At 38.5% G+C, this 10490-nt stretch overlaps 1 protein-coding gene across 1 annotated transcript in view; it reads left to right on the top strand.

Annotated features, from left to right (window-relative positions):
- Window positions 1–8288: 8288 nt before the first annotated feature.
- Window positions 8289–10490, top strand: part of LOC108685797 — a gene marked incomplete at its 3' end in the record, with an annotated part of 17200 nt that continues 14998 nt past the window's right edge. Inside the window, exon 1 of the mRNA XM_018190765.1 lies at window positions 8289–8319. The remainder of the gene's footprint in view (window positions 8320–10490) is intronic.

Genomic DNA, 10490 nt, shown 5'->3' with positions numbered 1-10490 from the left:
AGAGAGAGAGAGAGAGAGAGAGAGAGAGAGAGAGAGAGAGAGAGAGAGAGAGAGAGAGTACACCGTGCGTCTATAATCTCTCGGCTTTTTTTTCACGCGCGTGTGATGACACCCACGTGGTGTCTTGCCGCGCGCTCGCGCGCGTGCAATTCACATGGAGCCACTAGCCGATATCTATATGGTCGCAACCTTTCTCCTCTCATGTGCTAATCAATCTGCGTGGCTTCCTACGCATTTCGATTACGTAAACGCGGCATTGTGAGCCCAGCGTGAAAATGAAAAAAACGCGAAATCAGGAATCCGCGCCTCGCATTCCGCGAACCTCGCGTTCGCCGACCCCCGCGTGCGAATCGGCCTGTCGGCCTCCGTCTTCAACGATATTTCATATTCCAATGACATTTGCGGATACATACAGAGCCCCGCGAGGATCGACTACGATCGAAACGCGCAATAGATCGTGCACTTTACATTACACGCGTGAAATTATTAGCACGCTCGATCGGAGGCGGGGCGAATCGCTTTCGGAACGATTAAATTCAATCCAATCTAATCTCCAGGGACATATAATTAATTAAAAGCGCGCGAATGACATGTATATAAAAGAATAATCGCCAAGCATTTCGTATATCTCGTTTTCAAATGCCAACTTTCTTTGCCAATGACATCCCACTTGAAGGATTATCCTTAAAATTCGTCGCCCGAGGCACCGCCTACTTTGCTTAAATACGCCTTCGCATCTTCCATTTTTTTTCTCTCTCTTCTTTGTAGAACTCACATTCATTTTTCGTCCCACCGCGCCGCGCGGAACTTTCGCGGCGATGCGATGGCGACGACGCACGGCGAAGGCGAAGAAGAAGAAGATGCGCGCCGCCAATGCACGGGCGGATCCGCGAGGCTGCGCTCACAGTGCCTCGCAGCCTCGCAGCCTCGCGCGGGGCACCTTCTCCCGCCAGGTACACCCGTGTCCACCAACACGTCTTCGCATATATTCATACATTCGCAAGTACACATATACAGGGTGTTTCTCGATCTCTACACTTTTCGAGATATTTCCAAAGAGATTGATAAAAAAATAAAAACATGTTTTAAACAGTTTAAAACATACTTATAATATGATGTTTTTAATATGTTTTTTATAGTATTTTAAAGCATATTCGAAGCATTAAAAACATATTTAAAAAAAACACAATACGTTTTATTCTTAAAAAAAAAAAAACATTAGTCTTTACCAATCCTGCTTCCAATGAATTGGCCATAAAATATTTCGAAACAAAAGTTTGTTGCTTTCTAATAAAGAATTATAAAAGTGCAAAAAGAAAATTTTAAATGTATTAATTTTTGAGTGAAAAATCGAATTTCTTTTAATTGATCTATATTTTTCTTTCTACATTCTTCTGAATAACAGAAATTTTGTCATATTATAGCATTATTATTATTTTTATTATTTGATCTCAAAATAATTCTATTGATGCCTACAACATATTCCACGAGTCTATTGTCTAAAGCAGTCGGATTCAAACGTAAACTATTATAGCTGAATCTATGCATAACAATCTATTGAAAGAAATGAAACTTTATGTTGCGGAAGCTGGTATTGCAATGTTTGAACATTTACTTTAATAAATATATTTGATGTGTGAAAACAGCGTTAAGTAAATTTACTTCACCTTTATGTATGTTCGATTCTTTTTTTACGTATTTCGATGATTACTATTTCTGTGTTTGTTCTTACAGTTTGTTTACGTTTGAATCTCACTGCTTTAGACATCGATGACAGATTTGTAAATTATCTTGAGATCGAATAATCAAAATAATACATAATAATACATCAATGAATTCGTCTCTTTATGTATTACAAGAATAAGGAAAGTAAAATATACAGTTCCATTTAGAAAACAATTTGAGTTCGATTTTTTATCAAAAAATGAAGAAATTTGAAATTGTTCCTAGGCAACTAATTCTTTATAAAGAACCAACCAACTTTTGTTAGAAACTTGTTGTCAATCAATGAAGAAATACCTCGAAAGCCGCGACCGAAAGTGACGATCGATTCGAGGAACACCCTGTATACACGTTGTACGTAAATAGCACATATACACGCATATGTAGATGTTGCGCCCGTTTCCTTCTCGTATACGCTCGACCGGGCGCAACATCGCCGCCGCCACTGGCTGCGATGCTCGTGGTAGTTTGCCGTACCGCGTCGCGTCGCGTCGCGTCGCGCCGCGTCGCGCCGCTCCGCTCCGCTCCGCGCCGGACCCGAGTAGCAAGTCACCTCCGCTCACCTCGGCGGAGCGCGCGCGCCTGACTTCAGTTCGCGCTCGGCCCGAGTCGTCGTGTGTAGCACGGAACGACGGAACGCGGCAACGCGCAGGAGGCGAACGAGCCCGAGCCCAGACCAGGCCAGGCAGGCGAGGCAAAGCCGCAAAGGCAAGGCAGTCAGGCGCAGTCAGGCGAACGCCGGACGGGACGGATAGGCCGGCTGCTGTCGCGCGCGTCTACGCGTTGCAGCTGATCCGCGTGCGCGTGTCTTCCACGAATCTTCCACGGGAGGAAGATTGACGGACACGTGACACAAACGAAATTGCTGCGTGCGGTGCCGAAACGCGCTTGTTGTTATTTAACCTACAGCAGTGAGATCGAGATTGAACTATTGGATATCGAAGCGAGAATAGAGACAGTAGTAGACACGACAGTAGAGGACACGGAAGATCCGCGCGGTGAGTGCCTCCGTAGGGATTCTTGCGCAGGAACAGAGCGTGGTATTATGTCACACTCCCACGCGAGCGACGGCCGCCGCTGCCGTTCCTGCCGCCGTCGCTGCTGCCACTGTTGTTGCTGCTGCTGCTGCTGCAAGGCCCAACATCCTCGTCGTTTGACATTTCCGCGGGTGTGCAACGCCTGACGGATCGCACACGCGCGCGGCTCATTGTGAATGTTAACGCTCCTTTCGCGTTCCTTGGTGTGTTCGGTTTATCGCCGCAATAAGATTCTTAAACGAGACATTTGTGCTGTAACATGAGAACACCGATATATTCGTCGTAATTCGACAGTGACATGAATATTTGACGCAACGCGATTCACATTCAATCCTTTCCGGTGTTCCTCCTATCGTCGGTTCGAGAAAAAAAAACAAGCATTTTTGGATCCTTTCATTCAGCGTCACATCTAGGCAAACGCGCCGTCCAACGGCCTTCGTGGAAGGAAGGCGATAAAGGTAAACGAGAGAGAAAAGTCATTTGGCGCGAGCGAACCGTGCGCGCGTTTTCCACGAGTGAAACCTGATCGCTCGCGCGGTCTCATGTATCGGTATGGCACGCGATACGACGGCGATACTCTGCGCGATTCCGCTCGACTCCGCTCGACTCCGCTCGATTCCATATCGGCTCGGCGCGGTGGATCGATCGTGACGCCAGGGTATGAAATCGGTAATGAGCTGTAAATCTCCGGCGAGTACATCGGGCCGCGTGTGCGGGTGAGTCACACGTCACGGATACGGACGATACTCACCGACACACACATACGCACACACACACACACACAATACATACACGCAAACATATAATATACATAGACGGCACCTTCCTTCGGCGTATTCTTTTCTCTTCGGTAGAAAATCGAAGGAAAGGATAATAAGCGAGAAATACACTCTCTCTTACCCGCCGGCCGGTTCCGTAGTTGGCCGCGCGCGCGTGGGCGTAAACGAGAGAGAAAGAGAGAAAAACGGTTGGGAAAGAAAGCAAGCGAGGGAGAGAGAGAGAGAGAGAGACAAAGTGCATGCTGCAGCGTGTAGAGGCGATTTTCTGAAAAAAAATCGATGGTGAAACCTTCGTTAACGTTCGGTTTAGAGACTCGACGTACTCACGTGCCGTCCATCGCCCGCGGAAGATAATCCCGTTTCGATCGGATCGATTTAACTTGAGAATCGTCATTGCCTGGCGAAAGCGTAAAGACGTCGCCGTGAAAATTATCGTCGTCGAAAAACTCTTGTCAGATCCATCTCTTGGTAACTTTAATCCTTTCATCTGTTGAGAGAAAGAAGCATTAAGCTCGTGATATACTGAAAAAAGCAAGGCAGTAAGACGTGAGCAATAAACGAATTGGCCAATCATAGTAGATATCGTAAAGCAATAATATAATCATTAGAGAAATAAAAAACGTTGATTTGCTTATTGTTTACGTCTTACTGCTTATTATGTGCCTTACTACTTTTTCCATGTGCCTTACTGCGGCTTTAGATTATTGCATATTAAAAGAGAGTCGCTAGTATGGAGGTTAAAATTTTTTCTAACGAAACTAGCTTTCTCTCTAATTATTTTTAACAACGTGTTTTGTGTTTATTTAACAACATTTATTCAATTTATCTTTCGAAGGTTGAATAGAAAGAATTATTACTGCCTATATCATTTCCGAGTGCGAGATGAATTTTTATAAATAAAGAAGAGAAAAAAAACAAAGAAATGACATTTTTTCAACAATTAGATTCTATAATATGACGATTAGTACTCAGATAGTATGTTGCATAAGATATTTAAAAGATGTCTTTTAGGTCGTACTCATCGGTTCTTATATTACGAGTTATTCTTATATTGTAAATCAATTCTTATAATTAAGATCATCCTAAGTACAATCTTAAGATGTTATATAAGTAATTCAAAGCCGTATTAGCACCTATGAATATAATTTAATTTTAATCTCGGCTCTTCATTTTTCTAATTCTAAAATTAGAAAAATATGAAGAGTAAAAGTTGAATCGAAATAAAAATTAATTTACATTAATAAAAATATTAGACATCTATTCTTTTATAGCGTTTTTCATGGGCAGAACTAATGCACTCAGTGTGCATTTTATATATACAAATAACCGTTATATACAAATCGATGTAAAGATATATGTTTAATAAAAACGAGTTAAACCGCGAAATTCTCAATACATTTTATTGTGCTATTTGATAAAATATACACATTTTATCACACACAATTATGAGATATCTCACTTTTACATTTAGATCAATGTGTATATTTAGTATTATTAATTAGTGTACAATGATTTTAATGCACTGAGTGCGCGTCAGTTCTGCCAATAAAACAACGCTATTAGACAAGAAAAAACGTCTAAAAAAGTAGACGTTTTCTAAGGTCGGAATCAGACTACGCATTGACGAATGAGATTGAAGATTAAAGATTGAAATTTCACCAATAATCAAGGATAAAGAAATTTTGGCTCCTTTTGTTCTGATTCTGGTCGAACTTCAGAACCTAAAAACGTTTTCTAATTGTAAGACATCTTATGCAACATGTATGTTATCTGGATAGCGACTGATGATTTGTGACCGGGCTTTCCTGACGAGTGAGGCCTGCGCGAGAATATCGATGCTCGAATATCGATGACGAAGCAGAATCTTTCTTGCGAATGAATTCTGAAAATCCACGATAGAATCGCGCACGCGATCGATGAGCATGGCTTCGCTTTACCGCGACGTGGAGAGACGCGAATCAAAGAGATCGGCGACAGCGTCGCAATTATACATATAATAATAATGCTTCTCTACTTGAGCGCATGCAGGAATTCGACTATCGCCATTATCACTAAATCCGCGTTCGAAGAGCGCAAACTGTTAATCTGACGAATCACTCCTATAATATTAAAATAACGTAGTACATACAATGTAGTAGAGATGTGGTAGAGAAAAAAAAGAACAAATAGCAAAAGGAAACTTCGGTGGTAATTTAGTGACGTAATTGACGCGTTATTCATTCTTTTGACAAGCGTCACGGATACGCCTGAGCAGGTTTTCTCTCAGCAAAATACGATGCGTTCAACAAGTCTACGACAATGTTTTAGGGTACGAGCATAAAGGAAGCAGATTTTCTTCTTTCCAACCAGCACCGATTGGCACAGACGAGGATACAGTAGACATGTGTAAAGGAAACTTGACGCTGGCCGGAAAGCAGAAAATTTGCTTCCTTTGTATTCGTACCCTTATGAGGACTTGCCGCGACGTTAAGGTTGCGTTCAGAAACCCATATGTACGGTGACGGATTTCTTAAAGAAAATAAAAGACAAATTTGAAAATGTGAGGCTTTGTTGCTATGCGTTCAAACCAGTTTGTGACTGTCAAGAATCTGTGCATTATAAAATTTTATTGCACAGTATATAATCAAATTGAAATAATGCACAGGTTTCTGATAGTTTGAAACTGATTCGACTGTATTGGAACAAATCTTTGATCTGAAATAATAAAAGGTTCAAAATAATAAAAAATGAAAACAATTGTAGTTTGAATAAATTTAATTTAAAAAAATTAAGAAATATAAACAATTTAACAAAAATATGTATGTATTTATATGCATGAAATTATAAAATATTTTCCATAAAAATTTGCTTTAATATAATATTAAACATTAGAACGCTTAGAAAAGAACTCGGAAAAAAATTTCCCAATGTCAAATAAATGAGTAAGTAAAGGATAATATTGGAAAATAAAGGACAAAATTGAGATTTGAAGAAACAAATAAATTTTAAAGGACAGAAATAAAGAACTGTCCTGAGACTGTCCTTTATAATAAAGAACGTATAGTTATCTATCGAAATATCATTTTATTCTTGTTTAAACAACAAGGATAACATTCAATATACCCCGAATTTCTAAACGTACCTTAATTCGTGCATCTTAATTTCATAATTAATATAAAAATTGTTTTCTAGCTATGATTAATTAATAAATTAATTTATTTTTTAGTGCATCCTTTGATTTGATCCTTTTCATTTTTGGAAATCAAATAAATTTTTCTTTGATTTGAATGTAATTTCTTGAAATCAAATACATTTTTATTTTTTTTGAAGGTGATTTTCATTTCAACTTAAAAAAATCAACGAAAGAAACGATTTCTTCAATTAAACGTAATTTTTCTCTGATATTTTTCGATTCTGCGATGACTTTAAAAGTTATTCGCTGTAGAACTATCAGTGATTAACCATAGATAGAAAAATACAATTTTTATATTAACAAGTTATAACTATAGTAAATGAAACAATAGGTCTAGAAATGGAAAGCATCAAACATCTGGACGAGCGATCCCTACATGAATATCCCTACATGAGAGATTTCAAAATCTTATAAGAGAGAAAAATATGTATATTTCCCTGTATATACATTATTCACTTTAGCTTATATTATCTCACTTTATAACTTTAATTAAGATTATAAGTGAGATGGAGTAGAAGAGAAGAGAGTATAAGTTAGTAAAAGAGTGAGATAATATACATACAGATAGAAGGTAACATATATATTTATATAACACAGAAAGAGAGAAAGATATAAGAGATCATAGATAGCTTTATTTATTAAGCATTCTAGGAGAGAGTCCTTTCAAGCGCTAGAACAAATAATATTAATACAAGTTTATAGAGTGCATTTAACAGCATGAAAAAAGTATTACAAATATTAAGAAAAATTACAAAAAAAAAATAATTAAATTAAGTGGAAAAATAAAAAGCTGTAGTCACATAAAAAAAATAGAATACACATTTATTTTACATTAACAATAGCACATGTATGTATGTGTGTGTGTGTATATATATATATATATATATATACATTTTTCTCTCTCTTTTTCAGGATTTTGACAAAATCTCTCGAGGCTAGACTCTGATAATACAGAATCTCTATAGTCTGAACTGCCTTTCATAGCACGCTAAACACTGCAACTTAGAAAGCACATCGTAATATTGATTTATACTCTCGTTGATTTATCGAAAGATATCCGTGCGCCTCTCCACGCGCGATAATCGCGCGTTTATTACGTTATACGTATTTATATTATTATAAGTACTGTTCGCGTTCGTCGCGATTACGCATGTCATACGCCTGTCTCTACGTGTACAAGTCTACGCAATTTAGTGACGAATATTACACACAGGAGGGAGTATCGCGGGAAGGTAGGATGAGGGATGAAACAAGCAACTAGTAGAAACTAATAATTTAGTGATTTCTTGATGCCAACATCTAAGTGTCGTCGTCGTTACGCGCGCATTCCTCCTCGCTTTCATGTCATCGGCATCCTCGCTGGCCGATGCGACGAGCGAACATCGCGTGTTGTATCGATCTGGCATTATGATTATTATTGCGTTACGCGTCTCGCCTTTGTCTCTCAGTGTATGAGTGTAAGTGTTGTATACGTGTGTATGTTGCATATGTATATGTACACGCGTGTGTGAGTATCGCGGATTGAGACCTCCGTCAGTGGCACGTATGTATATACGTACATACGCAACCATCGTGCGACTTTACGACTTTACGATTTCGTCGCGTACAGGTATACAATATACTTACTTACGCGTAGAGATCCCTGTCGGCGAACGCGCATTGTGCCGTTTAACTCGCTCCATCGTTATCGCGACCTCGCGCTACGAGTGTATTCGAGAACGGAAAGATTATTTTTGTTATTGTTATTGCTCTTTCTCATTTCACTGTTACGCGAGTCGCTCGCGCGAAGTTACAATCGTTACGAACGCGTGCTCGTAAGTTACGTTAAGTGATATGAACTTTTGCATAATGCTGTATAACACATAAGGCATAAGAGAATCAGAGTCCTTCATTTTATATTCTGATTGGTCGATTCTCTTATGTTTTATGCTTTACGCAGCATTATACAAAAGTCTGTTGCGCTGCGGCCTTTATGAATTCTTAATTCTCTCGAGGGATAAGTTTCTCGGGGAGAGTCTCGGATTACATTTTGTCGGAAGGCGTGGCAAAACCGTAATGTGCGCGTCGACTGCGAGTCGATCATCGCAATCGAGCGAATGTAATGAGCCCCGCGAATATCGGGTTTCTTAGGTTTCGGTGTTGAGACGTCTCGCGCGTAACGTTTCGCGCTTAATTGCCACCTTCGTGAAGGAAATCGCGGGCGTTTTACCGTTCGCAGCCCGACCGCACGGGCCCGGTAATTTACTGTCGATTGGTCCGCTTTACAACGATATCGCGCCGGTTACCAGCGTGATTAACGCTGACCGCTTAAACGGCTCGAATGTACGGCACGGCGGTCCCAACTCAATAGTCGACGATTAATCTCTCTTGAAGAAATTAAAACCACAAAGTTTGCATTTCTTTCGCTTCTTTATGCGCGTACTTTTGTTTGTCTGCACTTATTTGCATGTATTGTCTTTGTGTTTGTCGCACTCGCGAATCGAATTCACGAACGATAAATTAGAAAACAGCCGCGCGGTTCCGCATCGGAGATCCAGGTAGCGTTGAGTATTTATCAGGTATTTACAAGTTATATCGTGAAACTTCTCGAGAATTTATCTATATCTGTTGTTTGAGTTAATTAGCCAAGAATATCGCTGATGATTTCGCTAATGTAAAATGTTATACGCCGTGTCTTTTTTCATTTCGATACGGAGCTTTTTTTTATTTTGATCAGGAATTGTAAAACCATGGAAAATGACTACTACTAGAACTGTCATTTTTTTTATATTAATAAAATAGCGAGCTAATTTCACAATCCAATTTTTTATGTAGCTCCGTAAAGTTACACAATGTAAAATAGCATACTATTCTATTAATATAAAAAAATAATGATAATTCCAGTAGCACTCTCTCTCTCTCTCTCTCTCTCTCTCTCTCTCTCTCTCTCTCTCTCTCTGTTCATAATTCTATAATTTCTTATCAAAACAAAATAGAATTTTTTTGTACTAAAAAATTGAAAAAGTTTGAACTCTATTTAAAAAGGATCGTATAGTATTTTGGCTATTATAACTAACGAGAAATGTTGCTAGAATTGCGGTAAATTATCAGTAATAACACTTTTTTTCCAAGTGTCGTGATGTCTGCATTAAAAGATCATTAAAATTGATAAGTGTTGGAATTTTGTTTTTGAATTACTTATAGTGAGTACAACTCGCAGTACTTAATTGTAGCCAAAAGTGAAAATATTTTTCTTTTTTTTTGTTTTATAGGGGAAGTGTTTAATTCACTAATAAACATTATATTTTCAATTTAATGTTTAGTACAAAAATTCTGTTATTCTGAAAGAAATCGAAATTTTCAATATTTATTGATTATAAAGAATATTAATTGTGATGCCGAGAGAAATATACATTTCTATTTTATATATATATATATATAATTTATTGTAAAAAATAAAATGAATGATTTATTTGCTAGAAATAAAATTTTACTTTGCTGTGTTTAAATAAGGATTCATTTCAATAAATATTATATATCACAAATATTATAGATTTTTAAATATCTTTTTCTCGGTGTATTATACACATGGGAATTTTCTAATCATATCTTGATTGTACCTTAATTTCCATCTTTTTGCGATGAAAATATCTTGCACTGGCCTCAAGAACAACACGTATCCTAGCACGATCCTTTGTCGATCTTCCGACCTGCGCCCGAAAATTCTTGCCGTTCATTTCCTCGATCACGAGCGAGAAAAAAATTTGGCGATCGTTTTTGTCCGACGGTAATTCGCGCGCG

The sequence above is a fragment of the Atta colombica genome, unplaced genomic scaffold (assembly GCF_001594045.1).
Source record: "Atta colombica isolate Treedump-2 unplaced genomic scaffold, Acol1.0 scaffold160, whole genome shotgun sequence".
Classification (NCBI taxonomy): domain Eukaryota; kingdom Metazoa; phylum Arthropoda; class Insecta; order Hymenoptera; family Formicidae; genus Atta; species Atta colombica.
Note: the sequence above shows the minus strand (reverse complement) of the source record. Positions and strands in the feature narration are given on the sequence as shown.